Source organism: Ambystoma mexicanum, chromosome 6q, assembly GCF_040938575.1.
Source record: "Ambystoma mexicanum isolate Mex_15411 chromosome 6q, UKY_AmexF1_1, whole genome shotgun sequence".
NCBI lineage: Eukaryota > Metazoa > Chordata > Amphibia > Caudata > Ambystomatidae > Ambystoma > Ambystoma mexicanum.
In genome coordinates, this window is record NC_090937.1 from 1,511,266,561 (window position 1) to 1,511,289,069 (window position 22,509).

Sequence of the window (22,509 nt, forward strand, 5' to 3'; positions counted from 1 at the left end):
CTAAATAACTCCCGGCCAGAGTCCTTTGTCTTCTAGCCCCAACTCTCTGCAGGTCAAACGTTTCTCCAAGCAGAGAGTGGGAGGTTGATCCCTTTCCTCTGTTGGCTCCTCCCTCTGGAATGGCCTCCCTCCCCCCTCAGACCTGAGCCAGATCTTCTCAAGTTCCAGAAATTTCCCAAGACATTCCTTTTCTCCTCTTCCTTCCCTCTCCTCCTCCCGGGCTAACTCTCCACCTGCCGCTGCAAGTGGGGCCTAGTCCCTTCTGAGTCATACAAGGACCAGAACAGCCCCTACCAGTCCCCCCAGCATCCTTATCAATGTCCATCAAATGCTTCCTTGTCACAGTCCCTAGTTTGCATCCTTGTACAGTCTCTTTTCCACTTCCTCGCCCCAGTTCAATGTCTTCTCCCTCATTGTGTTGTCAATCTTGTAGAATTATAATCACATGTTGGGGTTAATATCGGTTGTTAGGTCAGAGGAAGACGATGCATGTATTTTGATTGGTTGTTTTATTGCAAACTTTATACACTACTGGAACATTGACTTTAAAAGGAGCATTTAACGTTATACGAATCATTATAGTAACTAGCAAGCCAATGCTTGTCATGTCTACACACATACACCCACACACACACATGCACACAACATGCCGAAACACGCACACATACAAGAGCATGTACAAATATAGGAACACAAGCAAAAACGCAGCTAGAACTTTATAGAAGGTATCTTCACTCTAAACTTGACTTCACTAAATAAGCTTCTACGAAGGTTGTTTGCATTAACATGCTTGAGCTGTACTGCACTTCTGTGCCAGCATAGTGTTGAGCTACTTGACAAAACTAAAATATCACACCAGATTGCCGCAGACTTGTGCTATCCATCTTCAGTGGAAAATGTGTGTTTGTTCCTCCAACAAAAACCTCCTGGGAACTGGCTTTGAAAATAATGCGCACAGGCTGTAATACAAATGATTTTCTTATGACTTTTCATGTTTTGTATTAAAAGACCAATAGGTATCCCACAAGTAAAATATGTTTATAGTGAATAAGGGCAATGTTGTGTAGTTCAATGAAGAGCCAGCGAATATACATGTATTTTTAAAAAAGAATGTCATTTTTCTCTACCATAATGAACGTCAGATTAAATTTGCCAGTCGTTTTAAATAGAATATAACACCATACAGTATCATTTTCTCTTCTCCTCTGCAGGTGGTAGGTCTAAGTAAAATAAAACAGATGAAAAAAGCTGGAGCACTATGTTCTCCAAAACAATCCCATAAAAGTTGGCACCAAGAAAAACAACTTAAGAACATTTACATTATTGTGCAAAACCAATGCACAGCCCACACACATTAAATCAAGAATGTACAGTTTTAAATTTTTAATTATGAAATCATATATTCGATAATAAATTAAAAAAAATGAAAACATGTTTGTAAATCAGGGACCAAGTGTCACTAGTACCCTGCTGAGAACACTGCCAGAGTGCAGATTGGAATTAGCTCCATAGTCACAACCAGGGTGTTATTTTGTCTTCTTTTTCTCAGAAACAACCAAGGCAAAACACACACACACGATAAATAGGTGCACCATCGGGTGACGGTTATATGGGTGACTCTCGGAAAATCTAAAGCATGTCAAAGATTACCAAAAATACTTTAATTCAGTTAATTTAATTGGATAAATGCACGCAGTTAATGTTAAACAAAACATTAGAACAATTAAAGTAATCAGGTTATTTTCTGCTGATAGAAATTTGAAAAAACACACAGGACCTTATTTATATCAGACCCAAAGAGAATAGCATTATGAGTTTGCTGGTATTTCCTTTAGAACAAACGTCAAACTCAAATCTCATTACTGCATGCTATAAAACTGTGGTAACCGGAAGACTGTACCTGATTATGAGAAGTGTGCCCATTTAGGTTTGGTTTTGGGTCCTTAGAAAGCCCCTTGTCACCGGTGCTTCCCCTTTCCCTCCCATCTCGTTTGCTAGCCTTTTCCCACCTCCACTCCCTCCTCGTACCCTGATTGGCCAGTTGTACTTCCAGCTACAACAATGGTCTAAACCCTGTGCAAGCTGCCTCACTGCATCTTCTTCGGAACATGACGCAGGTGAGATGTTGCCCTCAGTGCCTGTTTGCCCATTTAAGTTTGATTTTGGGTGTTCAGCAAGCCCTGTGCCCCTAGTGCTTCTCCTTTCCCTCCCGACTCGTTTTCAAGCTTTGCCCCGCCTCCACTCCCTCCCATGCACACTGATTGGCCCAAGAAAGCCACTAAAGACTTCTAAACAGAGCAGCCCTCTTGCCCAACAGCCCTCTGCAAAGGACCCAGTGGAAAAGGACAGCTCCTGCATAAGCAGCTCCAGATGGTGTCTGCACGTGTCAGCTGGGGAAGCAGGAAGCCGGCAGACGTTAACAATCAATGACTAGCAAGATAAGTGTGCTGTGGTCGGGGAGTGACAGCAATCACTGCACCCCACTAAACAGACCTACCTCTCTCATTTCATATTTCCGTAGTAGCCCATGGTGGTTTGGTAATCATGTCTCCCAATTACACCATTATGTTAGCAGCCATCATGGATAACACCTTCACTACACAATCATATCGCCTTTCCTACCCCCTCAGGTTTTTTGCCTACCTTTCACTTATCAGCCATAGCTACCATTCACCCCACATTCACAAGGTAGCCATCGTCCAACCAGTCTCATCTAGGAAGTATTGTGAAGACAACCTTGTGTCGCTTCTAAACGGAATTGTGAATATTAGCTTGCACAATATCTAGACAGGTTTGTGAATACTAGCCAGTGCCATATTAGATACAATTATGAATATTAACTTGCATCACATCTAGACAGGTCTGTGAATATTAGCTTGCATCACATCTAGACAGGTTTGTGAATACTAGCCAGTGCCATATTAGATACAATTATGAATATTAACTTGCATCACATCTAGACAGGTCTGTGAATATTAGCTTGCATCACATCTAGACAGGTGTGTGAATAATAGCTTGCATCACATCTAGACAGGTTTGTGAATACTAGCCAGTGCCACATTTAGATAAAACTGTGAATATTAGCTATTGTCACATCTAGACAGGATTGTGAATATTAGCTTGCATCACATCTAGACAGGACAGTGAATATTATCTTGCATCACAGTTAGGCAGGATTGTGAATATTAGCCAGTGCCACATTTAGATAGAATTGTGAATATTAGCTTGTGTCACATCTAGACAGGACTGTGAATATTAGTTTGCATCACATTTAGACATGACTATGCATATTAGCTTGAATCACAGTTAGGCAGGATTGTGAATATTAGCCAGTGCCACATTTAGATAGAATTGTGAATATTAGCTTGTGTCACATCTAGACAGGACTGTGAATATTAGTTTGCATCACATTTAGACATGACTATGCATATTAGCTTGCATCACAGTTAGGCAGGTTTGTGAATACTAGCCAGTGCCACATTTAGATAGAATTGTGAATATTAGCTTGTGTCACATCTAGACAGGACTGTGAATATTAGTTTGCATCACATTTAGACATGACTATGCATATTAGCTTGAATCACAGTTAGGCAGGATTGTAAATATTAGCCAGTGCCACATTTAGATAGAATTGTGAATATTAGCTTGCGTCACATCTAGACAGGTTTGTGAATGTTAGCTTCTGTCACGTCTAGACAGGATTGTGAATATTAGCTTGCGTCACATGTAGACAGTATTGGGAATATTGGCTGGTGCCACATTTGGATGGAGTTGTGAATATTAGCTTGTGTCACATTTAGATAAAATTGTGGAAATATTCACGCACAACTTCGCAAAAGAAAGTGAAATTAGCACGCATCACATCTAGATAGCAATGACACTAACAATCCCACTAAAAATGTCACCCTTCTGCATACACCTCTCATTCTCTAACCAAACACAACCACACCTCTTAAGAGCAGCAAACCGCACGTACTTCACTACAACACAACAACAAAAGAAATCACGCATAGGCCTCACCCAACAGAACACAATGGCTACTGACTGAAAACCACACACAAGCAAAGCAACAGTGTTAACCGAACTGAAGCTGCCAACAGCACATCACTCTTCTCTTGCACTTTTCCTGTTCGGTCCCACTAACTCACCCGAATCCCCTACCCCCGCACTTTCCTTTTACGATCCGCCAGAGTGCCAGAGGACATTTTGGTGGTGATAGTGCACAGTTCAAATATCCTTTAACATAACATAATATTTGGACAATTCAGTTAGTCCCCCTTCTGGTGTCCCCCAGGACTTCATGTGGAAACGCATATTATCTCATGTGGGATTACCTCATGTGGGAATAATGCATTTGAAGACACTTATGTTTAGAGGACACCACCTCGATCGACCAAAAAAAAAATGTCACACTTCATATTTGGCAGAATGGTAAAGCAACTGGGATCCCAAAATACTGGATGTTTTACAGTAATGCAAAACTTATAATTAGAATTATTAAACCAAAGGATGAATACCTAGGCCTACCATGCCTTATTTTAAACTTCTGACTTTAGGTGGAACAACTATCATGACATTTAGAGTTTGCTTTTTGAGCCGTATTATTGACTATAAAAAAATAGCAAGATGAGTAAGTAATTCAATTAAAATCATTAAACTCTCCAACTCTTTTGAATAAATGTATTGGCCATTGAGACCAAAACACCAATACAACCTTTGTGATGATATAACATTCAGATGGCCAAACCCCAATCTTCCTGTCTCAATGGTCAGACATCCAAGTGAGTCTCTAAAAAACAGCTAGCAGACTCCTGGTCTGGGGAGACATACACCTATGGCTAAACTGCAAAATAACATTTTAATACAAACCATGAAAAACAAATGAGTCGATTGCACTGTGAGTGATCATATTCAGAGGGACATCGATATCCTAGATATCATGACAATGTTTTTGATTACACCAAAAACGTAATCAATGTTGCAGTATTGGGGACCACCAGCTACTTGTAAATGAGTTGGAGATTCCAAATCCAATCTTCTGTAAATATAACCAGGACACACAATTAATAATAAATGTAAGACTCCTATAAACAGAATATACCACCAGAGCAGTACTTCTGCATAACCAACTTCTCAGTCTCAATCAGAGCCTAGTGACAAAACTAGACACCATAACACCAATAAGATGAAAGGTAGAATACATTTGGTACACAAATTGTGCAAATCCCAACATAAAAACAAAATACTAGCTTCCAAATTCCATAATTTGTATTTGTATTTTGTTTATTTGTATAACGCGCCTGGCCCATAGGCATCTGGGAGCATGTCTTACAGACAGTTAATTTACAGAAAAAAGTAGGTAAATATACAGTGTGGTATCTACAGGCATGATATGTAACGTGAAGGTACAACTAATGAGTGAATGGTCTAAAATACAATCAAGGTTACAGAATAATATACAAGTAAAATACAATGATGCAGTCACAGTACATGCAGAGCAGGGCAGCATCAGGAGCAGAGACAAGGTGTCTCAAATGTCTTGAGCAGAGAGCCACAGTTTGGTTTTACTCTTGAAAGATTAAAAAGAGGGCTCTGCTCTAATAGAGTTAGGGAAGGTGTTCCACATTTGGTGGCTAGGACAGGGAACTCACCCCGCCAGCTTTCTGAAGCTTAAATCTGGGGAGGGAGAGGCTATAGGCTTGGGCAGCTCTCGGAGAGATTATTTGCGCTACCGGGAGCCAACGTAGATTGCGTCTATGGTCCTTATTTATAGGAATGTTAAGGGAAGCCCTAATAGCGTTGTTCTGTGTGATGTGCAGTTTATTTAGATTACATTGGCTAGTCCCAATGTAATCTAAATAAATAAAGGACGCTACAATAGTCGATTTTAGACATGACAAGTGTTCTAGCCAGGGAGTGCAGTTGGCAGTAGTCAAGAAGGGTCTGCAAGCTGTGATGAGCTTGCAAGTATAGACAGATGCTGAGCTAACAGCATTGGTATGTCTAGACAGTGATAGTGTAGAGTCAAGGTAGATTCATAAAGTTTTGGTGTCTTTGGAGACCCTGATAACATTGCAGTCAATGCTGAACGACTTGAAGGAAGGGTCAAGTTTGTTAAGACGTTGGTGGGATCCCAAAATAAGGAGTTCCATCTTATCATCATTGAGTTTGTTTGTGTTGAGCCAGCCATGCCTGAATGACCATGTAAATATCGTTCAGGGATTTAGTTTCCACTGCATAGTCAAAGGTGATGGGGATGAGTAGCTGGGTGTCAGCGTAATTTGTGACACCCAGATAGTCAAGAACATCAAAGAGTGGTTTGGTGAACATGTTATGAAGTGTCGATGACATGCATGATCCTTGGGGGACATCACAGTGAATGGGAGAGGGCTCGGCAGATGCTGTTGGAGAAAAAAACCTGCATAGATCTGTTATCTAGGAAGGATCTAATCCATGAGGTGGCAGAGTCAGAAAAGTGGGCAGCTGATTTAAGGTGTTGGCAGAGAATTAGGCAGTTGACCAAATCAAAGTCTGCTGAGAGATCTAGTAAGAGTAGCAAGGCCCGTTTCCCACTGTCTTTCAACACCTTATTCTGAGTTTTTAGGTCGATGAGGGTGGTTTCAGTCCCATACCTTGGCCGGAAGCCAGATTGCCTAAGGCCAAGGAATTTGTTGACTTCCAAATAATTCTGGATTTGCAGATAAGCAGCTCGATCCAATATTTTAAGCATGAAAGGTACCACGGTGATTGGCCTGTAATTTGTCGCTATACTCGGATCGAGAGAGGGTTTTTTGAGAAGGGGGATGACCCAGGCATCCTTCAGGTTATCCGGGACTATGCTTGTTTTGAAGGACGAGTTTATAAAGGCGGTAATGAATGGGGCTAGATCATGTGAGGCCTCCTTAATAATAGGGGCAGGGCAAGTATTAACTTGACAATTAGACGGTTTGAGCTTATTAATGATGCTTTCAACTTCAGCAATGGTAAATTGAGAGAAACTGAATGGTTTATGGTTGAGAATGACCTGGGTGTTTACACTGGTGGGGTGGTTCAGATGCTGGTCTATCTGCAGGCAGTTTTGCCTAGCTTGTATTTTGGATTGGAGGGTGGCAATTTTATCCAGGAGAGCTTTTTGTATGTTCGAGCACCATGTGCTATCTTTGGTGCCGGAGTCGGGAGGTTTGCGGGGGATTCAAGTTCTTTCAAGATCTTGAACAGTTCTTTAGTATTAGAGTCTGCTTGTGTGATACACTTGTTATAGATCTCCTTTTTAGCTTGGAAGATAGCCTCTTTGTAGTTGAGGGTTGCTATGATGAGGCTGTCCTTGTGGACATCAGATGGATGACTTTTCCATCGGGTTATAGCATTGCAATTTTCTTTTCATAGCACTCTCAGGTGGGGCATAAAGCTGGAGTTGAGGTGTGCACGTGGTTAAGATTTCCTGAGTTTGATTGGGGCAATAGAGTTCATTGCTGTGAGCATAGTGTGGTTGTAAGTATCAACAAGTACAGTGGAGTCAGAGCATGATTGGGAAACTTTGTTGAGATTGGGAAGGATAAGTGGATGTAGTTTATCTCCTTGTTATGTCCCTTTTGTTTCTAGTGTGCAAAGCGGGAGCAGTAACCTGTTTGGGGCATTGGTTGGCATTTATGTTGAAGGTGATAGTATGATGGTCTGACCAGGCACAATGTGAGTTGGTCTGTAGGTTGATGTTACGGTTAGAGTTGACTAGCCAGTCGAGTTTCCTCCCCTTAATGTGGGTAGGTTCTTGGATGTGGTGAGTGAAGCCCAGGTCTGTTAAAGTATTAGCGATGTCAGCATACCACCATACCATACCATACCATACCACATAATAGAGCATACCACCAAGAAAGTGGACACAAGAAAAAATATGTTTATCAAGACAACCTACCCTCAATGTAGAACCAACAATGTGTTCAAAATATACAACAAGCTATCCAACTGTCAAGAAACCAAAGCTATCCCTACATCCCCCGGAGGGAGCTTTACACAGGTGGGCAGTCTTGCAGTGGAGAGACCAGTGACTGTGGATTGGAGTCTTTCTACTCTTGCTTCTGCTGACCAGAGAGGAGGTGTTTAAAACCAGCACCCATAATGCGGAGTGTTCGGGGACAGAGCTGGACAGAGGTGGGAAGTCTTGCAGTGGAGAGACCAGTGACTGTGGATTGGAGTCATTCTACTCTTGCTACTGCTGACCAGAGAGGAGGTGTTTAAAACCAGCCACCATAACACAGAGCGTTTGAAAATGGAGCTGGACAGAGGTGGGTAGTCTTGCAGTGGAGAGACTAGTGACTGTGGATTGGAGTCTTTCTATGCTTGCTTCTGCTGACCAGAGCAGAGGTGTTTAAAACCAGCCACCATAACGCAGAGTGTTCGCGGACGGAGCTGGACATAGGTGGGCAATCTTGCTGTCCTGCAGACCTCAGATCGGTGAGGCCTACCTACTTTCCTTACAAGTTTGACTGATTAAATCTTCTAACCTCTGATTTTCCTGACCCCACGCTCTAAAATGCAAGCTGTCCTAGAGGCCAGTGCAGCCACCCCCATCCCCCATCTGCTGAGCCAATTTTAACAGAGGACAAACGACCATGTGATATACCTGATGAACAATCACAAAGAGTCACACTAGCATGTAATTAACAGCGTGAGGTACAGAGTGACACATTAGTCGACCCTTTATATAACACAGAATTTGTTTCAAACATAGTGGAGGAAAATGTGGAAAAGTCGCCCAGAACAGATTCACTTCCTGCGGGCTCCATATTTCAAGATCATGGCACTAATCCACCACCTTTCACTGTTGAGGTCAACATCAGTGCATCAACGTGTTCACATTTCAATACTTGACAACCCCCGGATAAGTCCAACCAACAACTCCACTTGCACATGCACGCAGAGAAACTCATCAACACTGAAGAAATTTTAAATTATTTGAATCCAGCTGACGATAGTTCGAACTTCACGCCAAAAAAACCAAACACAATACTAAACTCACCGATGGAGAAGGATTCTCGGACCCTGGAGAGCATGGTGGCCGTGGCCGCTGCTGGGCGTCTCCAGGGGGCTATGGGCACCCTTGATCGCCACAGTGGTGGTGTCAGAGTGGTGTGGACCCCCACTGCACGAAAGGTGTCATTGGCTGCGCTTGCAGTGTTCCAGCTGCCGCCGCTGCTGTACCTGCTTCCGGCAAAGTGGACACCGAAGCTGCCGGTGTGCATTGTATCACACAGGCACTTTTTTTCGAGCCTCCTTGTCCGGGCAGCCGTGACTGACAACCACAAAATCAACGCACATTTAGTTTGTGTTCGGAGTGCTCATCAGTGTTAAACATCATCTCTGAAGGGTAATTTAAAAAGTCTAAACAAACTGTTAAACTTGACCTTAAAAGAAAACACAACATTCCATTCCACGAACAACATGCAGCTAAATATTTTGCGAAACATCCTTACATTTCCAACTCGTGGAAACCAATGTCGTTGAAACCTCAATCAGATTCATCATCAGAACACATTTTTCATGATAAAAACGCAGAATGGAAGCAGTCTCAACCAGTACCACAAAGTACTGCCCTGGTTCAACAGAGCAAATCTGTAGAGCATATTGACACCACCAACAAAATCAACAGAGCTAACAACTTCAATAAGGAATATATAGCAATTTCTGATCAACTACTCTTGGGTCCTCATTACGACTTCGGCGGTAGCCATGCTGCTATTGGCGGCATGGATGCCGCCGAAATCGGGTCCAGGTTCCCAGAATGGGGATTTACCGGGCCATTCCGAGTTCAGAGTGCCCGGTAATTCCTCCCTCCAAGAACCCGGGCCGGACCTCCCCCATTCCCATTTCAGCCCCCACAGGGCTGAATGGGAATGTAATGTGGCGGAATAGGTTTAACGGGTCCGCCTCCTTTAGCGGAGCCCGTTAACTCGTTCCGCCAGGGTCGTATTGAGGCCCTTGGAATCATCATTTAGCATGGATTCCAGAGAAGAACTTACTAACTGTCAAATAAATCCGGCCTACCAGCGGGGTCCTGCAAATACGAAATAATTCCATGAAAGGTGGTCCTGGTCTGCACCACAATGCATATTGCCTCCAGACATTAATCAACTTGACCAGGCAAAGATAAGTAGTTTGAAGGCAGTACTATCACCACCAACATTATTATTATTATTATTATTATTATTATTATTATTATTATTATTATTATTATTATTATTATTATTATTATTATTACCAAACCAACCCCCAGTTCAGGAGCTTAAAGTGCTGACTGAGCAAGGCAAACTTAACTACTCTAAAACAACCCAAACAGATGAAAACATGTTTGTGGAAGGAATAAACCAAGATAACTTACCAGACAATCGTGAGTTCATATGGATTTCGACACTAACAGCTATCTTAGCACCATTTATGAAGCTGTACGAACAAATTGGCGAGCAGATAAAGAACCACACAACCGCCCTAGCCATGCTTCATTCAAAAATGATACATGTCGAAGGGTTTGTAAGTGGGGTCCAACAGAACATCAATACGAGGGAAGCTAAAGTCACAACTTTACTACATACCATCTTGGATCCCATCATAAAGGAAAAACAAGCACAGAGATTGTCGCAGCCACCAAAACTGACAGAGACATTGCTCCTTCCTTCTATGGTACAAAAAGAAGGGACATCCATTGCAATACAAACAGATTTACCATTTGAACTTGAAACTAACACTTGTTCATCTTTAAAACCCTCTACAATTAATCAAATTGTGAATCAACTCTGACAAAAGTGATTGTTACAAACAAAGGTCTAAAACAGGGTTGCCCTTTGGCAGCAGACCTGTTTAATTTGTTTACATCAGACATTGACCAAGCATTTGACGACATCAGAACCTTTCTGCCTAAAATTGGAGGTATACAAATAAGTCACCTCTTGTACGCTGATGACCTGGTCCTACTGGACCAAACCCCAGTAGGCCCCCAACGTCAAATAGCTGCTCTGCAAATGTATGTCCACTTCAATGGACTAAAGATCAATCCACTTAAATCCAGAGTGTTGGCATTTGGAGATCCATTGAGAAGACAAACAGGAAAGTACAAAAACAGCTGGTATATTGACGGAGATAAGATCCCACAAGTTTCAGCGTTCACCTATTTAGGACTGTGCCTTAACAACTGGAAGACCAATAAACCAAGACTGGATCTATTAAGAGTAAAGCAACAAATGTAGCCAGTCAAGGCAGAATCCTGCTGATACGCTATTGTGAATTTTCTCTGAAACCTTTGATATTCTTCTACCGACTCAGAGTTATCCCCATTTTAACCTATGGCACTGAAACTGTGTTTACATTACGTTCCCAGAGTTGGATAACAAATGAGGGTTTATTCTGGAAAAGAGTGCTGCAAATTCCAATCCAAGCCTTGCTCATGGAATTAGGCTTAACTTCAATCAATGCAATAATAACATGGAAATCGTTAGCACTATTCTCCAAATGTGTTGATCCACCCAGAAACATTGGTTCCTATCCAATACGGAATGAACTTATCAAGAGTTTTGATCAAACATTGTCTGAATGGAAAACATTATGGGCCTCATTACGACCCTGGCGGTAGCAGTGCCATTATTAGGGGCACGGCTGCCGCCAGTAAAGATTTTTTACCGGGGTCAAGAAAAGGGCAATAACCGGGTCATGCCGACCTTGGCGGACCTGGTAATTGCCCTTCTCTTGTACAACGGGTAATGATGGGCCCGTTGTTAGCATGCTGGGCTGCTGGCATGACCCGCTAAGGACGTCTAGTAAAACCGGGCGTCCTAAGCGGGTCCCACAGACGGACATGGTAATGAGGCAGCATAGGGTTAACGGCACCGGCAGCTCTACCAGCGCCGTTAACCCTATACCACCAGGGTCATAATGAGACCCTACATTTCGCCTTCTTGCAGATCAAGGCGAAACTGAGGTGACCCTAATGGAAAACCCTGACAAAATCAAGAAGAAACTTTATACTCAGGACTGGATCAAAACAAAAACAGAAAGATACAACCTGAAATTATACGGGAAATCGTTCATTGAGGGCGGAAAACTGAACACCTTACCAAAATACCTGGAAACCTTTTCAAATGCGCTGTATGGGGACCAATATCTGAGGTTCAGGTTGAACTTGTTTCCTACCAGAGAAATGATCAATGCAAGATTTAAACATCTCCAAAAATGCAGACTCTGTCAACAAGATGACACAATAGAATCATTGAAACATCCGGTTTTATTCTTCCCAGAAATGGGTACAATAAGAATGCAATTAATGGTGGGGATGACCTGCACATTTCTGTATAAAACAAGTGACGATTGGTGGCTTGAAATGTTAAGAGGCCAACGACTCTGATTAACACTGGCTCTGGTGAAACTTTTGTTAGCAATTTTTAAGAAAATCAATAATTTTAAAATGATCAATCCTGCGAAATAATAACTTTAGAGACTTTGTGTGAATTGAAGAAGAACTATTTTGTTTTGTCTGCTTTTCTTTTCTCTTTCTTTTTGAGTTTATCTATTTTGGCCACATGTACAATACTGTTTGCTTGATTGTTACTAATCTGAAATAAGCTCTTGTTTTTTGGGTGCTTTTTCACAACGAATGTAATGCCAAAGGTAAAAGGTTCGAAAAATACAAACCAAATTAAACCTTTTAAAGAATTAAAAAAATAAACTGAAGCTGCGAAGAAATAAGGTTCGGCCTTCAAAGAAATATCCATAAAATCCAAACGAATATGGTCAATACTTGTCATAATCATCAAGGAGGGACCAAGCAGTAGGGTTTCCGGGGATAGCAACCAGTGTGCCGTTGTCAGAAACACACACCAGGCCCTCGTGGACCCGTCACAACATTGTACACGGTGTGAGGTGGTATAGTTGTGGTCTAACTGCAGTATGCTACATGCGGTTTAGGTGCCACATGGAAAGAAATCAGAAATCAGAAATCAAGTAAAAGGCATCTTACAATTCAGACACAATTGATCGCGTACAGGAACTTTGGATATTAGACCTCTCCTGGTAAAAATAGATCCTCCAGAGGCGGGATCGCGTTCGGAAGACAGCAACCGGTTTGCTGCCTCATTTAACGCCCTCTGTCACCATATTATTATTGAGGGGAAGGACTAAGAACTGTTGTGAACCCAAGGGCCACAAACATCACTAATACCCTCTCAGGCTTTTCCTTATTGATATAGATTGGTTCAGGCTATGCCAACAAACAGCCTACAACAAACAACCTCCTGGACAAGAATTGCAGATTGAACCCCTGATTCCTCTCTCTCATCAGTACCCATTTGCAAGAATGAGGTAACATTTCATAAACGAGTACAATTGACCTTGCGCTAGGAGAATGCGATGTTATTTGTATTTGTATTTGTTTATTTATAACGCGCAGACCATCAGGCCCGGGGGCATCAGGGCGCAATTTGTACAGGGTTGCAAGAAAAGAACATATAGGCAGATAGATTACAATACAAGTATATCAAAACAGCATAATAACAATCTTAATAATTACAAATATTACACATGGTACAGTGTCCCTAGGCTCCGCAGAGGAAGTATCCCTGAGGTAGTTGGGAAGGTAGCAGACCGGAAATGGTGCAGGGGAACAGGCGGGCTGAGTAAGTAGGACAGATGTCTAACACAACTATTGCTGGTCAAAGAGCCAAGATTTGGTTTTATTCTTGAAGGTGTTGAAGGAGTCTTCAGCTCTGATGGCAGCGGGGAGGTTGTTCCAAAGTTTGGAGGCTAGGACAGGGAAGCTAGTGCCTCCCGCTTTTTGGAGCTTAAACCTAGGGATAGTAAGGCAGTGAATCTGAGCAATTCTTAGTGGTCGGGCAGTGGAGTGGCGTGAAAGCCGACTGCAGAGATAGATTGGAGCCTTGTTGGCTAGGCATTTGTGCGTGAGGGCAAGCGTTTTTAGGGAATTTCTCTGCTTCACGGGTAACCACTTAAGGCTCGTTCTGGCTTCTGAGATGTGGTGGTTAGGAGGGATGTTCAGGGCCGCTCGAATTGCATTGTTCTGGGTGGTTTGGAGTTTGGACAGGTTTTCTTGGCTGGTGCCTAAATATAGAGCACTGCAGTAATCTATTTTTGCCATGATAAGTGTTCTCGCTAGTGTGACCCTATTGTGGGTGGTGAGGAATGGTCTGCAGGCTGAAATGAGTTTGCACGTGTAGGCGGAAGTGGACCTGACTGCATTAGTTTGTCTTGACAAGGATAAGGTGGAATCCAGGTAAAAGCCTAGTGTTTTAGTGTCTTTCGAGACTTGTATGGAGTTGCCGTCTATGATGAATGACTGATAGGATGGCTCAAGTTTGCTCAGGCGTTGTGATGTACCCAGGATAAGTAGCTCTGTCTTATCGTCATTCAGACATAGCTGGTGCTGGGCCATCCAGGCTTGGATGACCAAGTAGACGTCATTGAGGGCCTTGGTGTCAGCAAGATAATCACCAGAGATGGGAATGAGTATCTGGGTGTTGTCCGCATAGTTGGTGTAGGAGACACCCAGATAATCAAGCACATCAAAGAGTGGTTTCGTAAAGATATTGTAAAGAGTAGGTGACACGCAAGAACCCTGAGGAACACCGCAATGAATAGGGGAGGGAACTGCGGCAGCGGAAGGTGCAAAGACCCTCATAGATCTGTTGCTCAGGAAGGATTTGATCCAGGCCACTGCGGAGGGAGAGAAGTTGGCAGCAGAGTGGAGGTGCCTGCAAAGGATCTGGTGGTTAACCGAATCAAATGCGGCGGAAAGGTCGAGGAGTATTAGCATTGCTAATTTGCCCTTGTCCTTCAGGACTTCGATCTGGGTTTTTAGGTCTAATAGAGCCGTTTCGGTCCCATGTCTGGGCCGAAATCCGGATTGTTTGATTCAAGGTAGTTTTGGATCTGCAGGTAAGCTGCTCGGTCCAGTATCTTCAGCAAAAATTGAACTGTAGTAATAGGTCGGAAATTCGTAGGTATGCTTGGGTCAAGGGAGGTTTTTTTAGTAGCGGGATCACCCAGGCGTCTTTAAGGTTGTCCGGGACAATACCTGTTTCAAAGGATGAGTTAATGAAGGCTGTAATGAATGGGGCTAGGTCATGGGCGGAGTCCTTAATGATGGGAGCTGGGCACGGGTCACCTTGGCAGTTGGATGGTTTCATCCTGAGGATGATGTTTTCTACTTCGGTGACAGTGAGCGGTGCGAAGGTGAAAGGTTTGATGTTGGCAGAGTTGGAGAGGGTGGGCCTAGTAGGGGAGAATGAGCGGTTGTCACGCCTCAGGCAGTCCTGCTTTTCTTTTATTTTAGATTGGAGCATAGAGATTTTCTTTAGGAGGGCTGCTTTAATGTTAGCACACCATTTGCTGTCTTTCGTGCAAGTGTCTGGCGGGGAGACTGGGGTTTCGAGCTCTTTTAGGACTCTAAAGAGTTCCTTGGGATTAGAGTCGGCTTGCATGATACGATTATTAAGCGATTCTTTTTTAGCAATGAGGATGGCGTCTTTATAAGTGAGGGAGGCGAGGAGGAAGCCGTCTTTATGCTCATCAGATGGGTGGCTTTTCCACCGTTTTTCCGCGCATATATTTGAGTACAGTGTAAGCGAGGAAGGCATGCCTATGATTCATAGTAATAAGCTCAATTTCTGATGAGTTGAGACTCCATGGGGAGAGATAACAACCATGTATAACCAACGGGATTGGAGTCTAGCTGGAAGGCAACTTGTGTCATCCAATACTACACAGATAGGCATGAGCAACATGTCCTGGGCCCCTCCTGTTATAAGTAGTACAATAAGGAATGGGATGCTCCATGTAAACCACACTTTTACATCTTTACAGATGGGATTCAAGTTGATATCAAGTAGAAAGAGACGGTGGCAAGAAAAGTAGAGACTCCACGAATGTGGAGCTTGTTAGACTTAGGCAAAAAAGACAGCACAATTTTGGGATAGATGGGATGCCGTCAAATGAAAACTACATGCAAGAAATATGCAAGTTAACGTGCTATATGAGTTCTGTGGGAGAAGTAGGATGAGAATGGGGGCCGTACAGGCCTGACAGGTCCCAGAGCCCTTGTAAAGATTGCAGACTTGGGAATTCAGAATACTGCCCCATTAGGTTGATGACTTTGCCCTGTACAGAATTAAGGACTAGCAGGGACTGTTTATTGATGGCGAAGAGAGCACATACGACAATCATTAGTGGACACTTGATGATTAGGGGTGGTTGTTGTACGCATGGGGCTATATTGAAGGCCAATTGAAAGGGCAAGGCGATGTGGTTAAGTGTGTCGGTTTGCTCTTTGACATGTGGAATGGATGCCCGCGAGAGGCAGGAAATGCACCTAGATGTGGGGCCTCCACAACCCTTTTCAGATAAATGGTTCTATTCCTTAAATGTTCAAATTGTTGTAAGAATCAGCAAAAATAAAGATGTGACTAATTGCTTTTGGACACATCAGTGTTTACAGATAGTAGAGCAGGACACAACTGCAACACAGAATGCATAATTCAAAGACAAGGATAAACATAGAATATTTATTGATTATATGCTTGGAATATTGGTTGCCTATTGCATTGATGTGGATATTTTCTCTCCTTTTACTTTTTTTTGCTCATTCGTGATATGGAATGCAGAAAATAAAGACAAGGCAGAGACAATATTGGCCAAAGGATTTAACACACACAAAGGTGATCTGAAATGGAGTTGTTATGCGTCCTGAGGTTGGCGGTGGTAGGAAAACTACATCACATACCCTGTCCACAACCATGACCCATTATTGGAGCTCTTTTTCCCCTTTCCCAACGTGGCTACATCTGCACATTTCTAAAGAGTACAATCAGAGTGTTCCATACCGCCCATTCGGGAATGCTAACACTCTCTCCATCTCACTCACTCTCTCTCTCTCTCTCTCTCTCTCTCTCTCTCTCTCTCTCTCTCTCTCTCTCTCTCTTTTTAGTAAGACAATGTACAGCACCCGTTATGACTACACTATACATTCAAAGCGAGCATTAGAGAGGAACGTTATAAAATATTAAAAGTGAACCTGTACGACTTTAGTGCAATTCAATAATTACCTTTTTTAATAGATTATTGTATCACTAATGAAGGGAAAGGCATTAGCTCCTTTTAAAAGCAATAATCTGTTTCTAGAAATAACAGCATCTTATAAATAGTTCCTGTGATGTATTTCTTTTAACAGGGGTGGAGGCTTTTTAAAAGGCAAAACGCCACTGCCATCTTGTATTTTTATTAGTATTTGCTTTAGAAAAGAAAAAGAAAAGTGTTGTTGTTGTGCTAAAATGGGAAGCTTATTGACATCGTCAATTTTCTGTATCTGAAATAGAACATTTGACTCTGCAGCATCTTTTACAAACGTATGACATAGCTTTTGACTGTTGTTAAGCAGTAATCGTGTGGAGAGATGCACTCAAGAAGGATTGGATATGAATGGATGTCATTTCCTCCACAAAGGAAAAATGCTTTGTACATGCAATATTGCCACATGCAAACATTACTGCATGCCATGATATGCAACCAACAATGGAGTCATGTAAACGCTTCAGTGATTTCCCATTGTGTAGAGCTACTACAAAGTGGGAAACAACTGAAGGCTTTACAAGTCTCTAAACCATGTGCAACTGTCAATCAACTCTATGCTTATCAGGGTAAATGTTTAAATTATTTGTGAAAATGGTTCACTACTGTAGTGCTGGAGGATTATCAGGATTTCGTGATAAGCAGCAGACTGGACCAGCTGTGAAATCTAAAGACAAATTCCTGATACTTACATAAGAGATATGTTCTATTAAAACTACCAGAGAGTAGCCTTGACGTGGAATGAATCTTTTTTGAATGTGTACACCTGCTAGTAATTTGACAAACCAGTGCATTTAGATATATGTTCTTGTCATTTTACATTACTCTCCCAACCTAATTCCTCTACCTAGCTCTGCTGTACATTAGTTCTACAGGTAGCCAATTCCCTCTGGTGACTTTCTGTCTTGTGCCTTGTCTTGTCTCTGGTCTAAGCACTGTTTGCTGCCCTCAACCAACTGGTCATCTTCACACCAGCGTTTCCTCCATCGTATGATACATGGGACAGGATTCACCCGGTTTCTCAATTTCTGTACATTTGTGAAATAATGTGAGCATGTGATTTTATGCATGTAAGAGGTGTGTAAGGGCCTAATTTAGGTAGCCATATTTTCCCACCATGACGCCACATTGAACTGAGGAAATCCACTGTTTAGTTCTCATCCTTGACATGAACTGCCTGACAGATGTGACATGTAAACAAGTGTTATCAAGTAGAAGCCACTGCAGCTCTGTCAGGACATATGTCAGAATAGACTTGGTATCAATTCGTGAAAGAAGGAATGATGGAAAACAAAACTGAAATAAAACATTTGATTGGGAAATTGTAAAGACTTAAGGGAGAACAGATGAACATGTTTTGAGTTGTGTAATATATTTATTTGAAGAAAAAAGACAGTTCAGTGGAGGAGTCAATGTAAAATGCAAAGTTCTAGCAGAAAGTGCAATTGGGGATTGTGCACTTGGAACAGCAATGGCATTCAACAATGACAGACAAACGAGGTCATGAATCAGTTTGATAAGTGGAAGGTGCAGTGCAGAGAAAGGTTTTCCCATAATGCATTGCATGATGCTATGTCTTTGGGGGAGACAATGAGACATGAACATTGGCTTTATACAAGGGTAACTATTGCACAAGTTAATTGTGCATATGCCAATGTGGACTGGGGACTCCTTTACAGGAAATGTATATTTGATAATATTTAAAAGTGTGCAACACAGCACATATTGTTATGTCATCTTGCTTTCTAGTGATTGGCTGTGGGCAATCATTTTTAACTCTATTGAGGCCACACTCTTCCATTGTCTGTTTCCTAAATCTATATAAAGAACCATTTTGACCTTCATATTAAAGTTGTTGGACTAATATTCTGATGGTGGCTCAAAGCATGGAAGCCAGAATACTGCTGACTAGTCTAAAACCCCTCTATGCAGAAATGAGGGAAGATTTCGACAACATATTATTATTGAATCATCCATCTATCACTGACAGTCTTTCAGCAACCACAAACAATCTGACTTTAGATACCTGGTGGTGCCAGCTCATGTCATGTCCACTTAGCCTGCTCTGGTCTCTTGTAGTCTCGGGTCTTGCTAATAATTTTCAACATCTTCAAGATCCTTGATTCAGACAGACCTCTTTGACTTTAGAAACTTCTCATATGGCATACTCCTATTTTCCACCTTGTGTTGAATTATATGAATGTTTCACAAGAGACTGTCATGAGGCCCAATGGGGACAGTAGACCCTGTGTGTTGTTATTTGCTTTTGTATTATAACATACCACAACTAACTTCTTTTTATCAAACATTCATGAATTTTTATTTATATAAAATCCCAACGCTAAAATAGTTTATAAAATGTCATCTTTTTAATGCAACAATTTTGTTAAAAACGTTATTCACCCATAAGCTAATCACATAAACACTCTTTTTCTGGTACATCAATTGATTTAACATTATTCAATCTATAACACAAATATTTGTCAAGGATCTATTCAATAAGTCTACTTAAATTAACAAGGCTCAAAGAAGTCCTCCCACCTACTAATCTTCCTCGTGACAATCAATCAATCATCCATACATTCAGCACTCATAACACACCCAACATGTTTCATTCCGCATATAGTATCTCATACAATTGACCAGGAAATTCTTCAAGGGCATGTACACTTCTTGGACCTTCCAGTGCGACAACATGTTCAGAACATTTTCCCTACTCCAGTAGTATTAAATTGACACCTTTAATGATGACTCGCTGCACAACTGGTAAATTAGGTTAAGCAGTTTAGGATGCTTCTGTATGTTAAAGTCTTGCGCTTTGCCAAAGCTACCAAAATAAGAGCAACCAGTACCTCAAAGAATTCTTACCAAATTGTTCCAGTATAGAAAATGTATGTTCATTCAGGCTGTATTTAATATTGGGATCTTAGCGCGGTAACACTCAGGTTTTCTTTTACAAGGAAACAGCTTTTTAAAGCTTGAAGCTATGCCATTGTGTACATGTGCAGGACACACCATGGTATGGGAGTGTTGTGAATATTAAAAACATGGACATAGTACCACAGCTACTTTGTATGTTTGACCTGTGTAAATAAGATACTAATTGATCAGAATTAATCTCACATTTGATGCTGCTTTTCGAGCCTTGATTACAGTTACTTGACAAGAATAGGTTATTTCCCATTCTACAGACAGCAACAAAGCAGCATCTTAAATGTTCCAGGGTATTAGCATTGAAATAAATCACTTTAAGGTTTCGCACATTTCATGCTGCTTTTATAATGGAGTCACATAGATAATACATAATTTCCTAGTGGGCTGTCAAACAAATCAGGGTGGGGTACTTCCAGGGTTCGTTTTGAAGACTATCCTATGGCAGGCATTGAGGGCGAAGTTTAATTGCAATCCAATACTGCTTTGCCTATTATAGTCCCTATTGACATTAGGCTAGACATATATCACCAATACAATTAAAAGGGGCAGGCCATTCCATGTCATTTAACCAATGAGCAAGGGGGTTTAAGGTAACACCAGAGGCACAGCTTACAAACGAGCACATTCCTCTCCCTTAAAGCCACTTGCTGCTTGCAGTGATGGATAATGGGGGTTTCAAACACAATTATATTTGAGCCGTTTAGCATCATGTTCAACGTTTTAGGTGTGGGATGTTTATATCTCACACCTAGCTGGAAAGCAACAGAGGGCGGTGCATATGATGGACTGTGTCTAATGGAGGCCTAAAGGGTCAGGGAAGAAAGCCACCTGATGACACGAGCCAAGGCAATCACCGGTACAGGATTCAGGGAAAGGGGGTCCGACTAATCCCCAGATTCTGAAAATGAACTCTCCATAAATGTATAGTCAGCATGTGGTGAACAAGGTTAAAAAAAGGACTGATTTACAAAAAGGTCTTTAAATGTAAAAATCCCATTGAAAAACGCGTTGTATGAGTGGCTCAAAATGAGTAAATTAGAATAGAGAATATGTGGGATTTGCAAATGTTTAAATTTGATAATGAATATTCGAATATCTACATAACTTTTGTATTCACTAATTGTTGTATACAGCTCGTTTAACTCAACATAAATTAAACATAGTTACAAAGGGTTTACGAAAAATAGTTATTTTCATTTCTTTTGTTTTATATTTATGGCATTATTAATCGTCTCACCGTAAAATAGCTGTGTAATTAAAAGGAGCAACAAAGGAAAATGTGGAATTTGGGATAATTTAAATGATGGCATAATTAAACATTTTTAGTGGATACATTGGGCCTCATTAGAACCCTGGCGGTAGCCGTGACTGTAAAACAAGCACGTCTGCCACCGAAGTTGCAGTTTTTCCGGCACCCGCAAATGGGCAATTACCGGGTCATGCTGAGTTTAGCGGACCCAGTAATTGCTCTTTCGCGGGTGCCGGTAATTGGGCTGGATGGGAATGGGGAGCTTGTATACACCGGCAGTGTTCATAACGGTGCCGGTGCATCCACGCGATGTGCTTGCGGGTGCCGCTCTGCCCGCCAGGCCAGACTTGGTGGGCACACAGGCGCCCGCGAGCGCAGCTCGTAGTATGGCGGTGCGGCAGCAACTGTGCCAGTAACTTACCAGCACCGTTGTTACTGTACCGCCATGGTTGTAATGAGGTCCATTGTTTTCCTATTTCTTTCATATGTAATTATAGGTTATTATATTGTATCCATCTAAATTATATGTAGATATATATGCTCTCCTTTTTTCCCGTCATTCCGCTATTGCCTAATACAATCATTTTACATTGCCACTCTAAAAACCCCTTTGTGATACTCCAGTGAATGGCGGTTGGTCAGGGACCAGTCAATAATTTCGATACTGAATGATGTGCTTGCTCACAGTGAATGCTGGATGCTTTAACAACACACCTAATTTGAAAATCTAATAAACCAAAGAGACACAACAAAGCTGTGTGTAACTGCACTGTCGCCATTGAACGGAATTCATGTAGTCACTCTTACGTATTGTAAATCTAACAGCGGCAATGCATTTGATTGTTTTGTGAATAACTAATACTGAGCTGCCCTTGCACTCTGCTTTAGGTGGGCACTTTTACTAATGCTGAACACATGCCTTATTAGTAACTCTCAGCAGTATTTATAGTACAAGTTATACCTACTCTATGTGTCTGACAGTGTAACGGGAGGTAGCACCCATATTTCCACTTACAACCTGAAATATTTTATTTATTTTGTATTCATTTAGTTTTATGTATGGGCTATACATCCCTATTTGGGTGGAGTGGTACATCAGGGGTATCCGGAGATGCCCCATGGTATGCAATTAGCATACAACTCGTAATGAGACCAATAGGGCATGCAGGGCCATCATTAGCCCAATTGCTCACCACCAGGCACAATAT

General features: G+C 41.8%; 1 protein-coding gene across 2 annotated transcripts in view; it reads right to left on the reverse strand.

Annotated features, from left to right (window-relative positions):
* LOC138516807 (catenin alpha-2) overlaps window positions 1-22,509 on the reverse strand; it is a 3,575,147-nt gene that overhangs the window by 1,118,909 nt on the left and 2,433,729 nt on the right. The window lies entirely within an intron of this gene.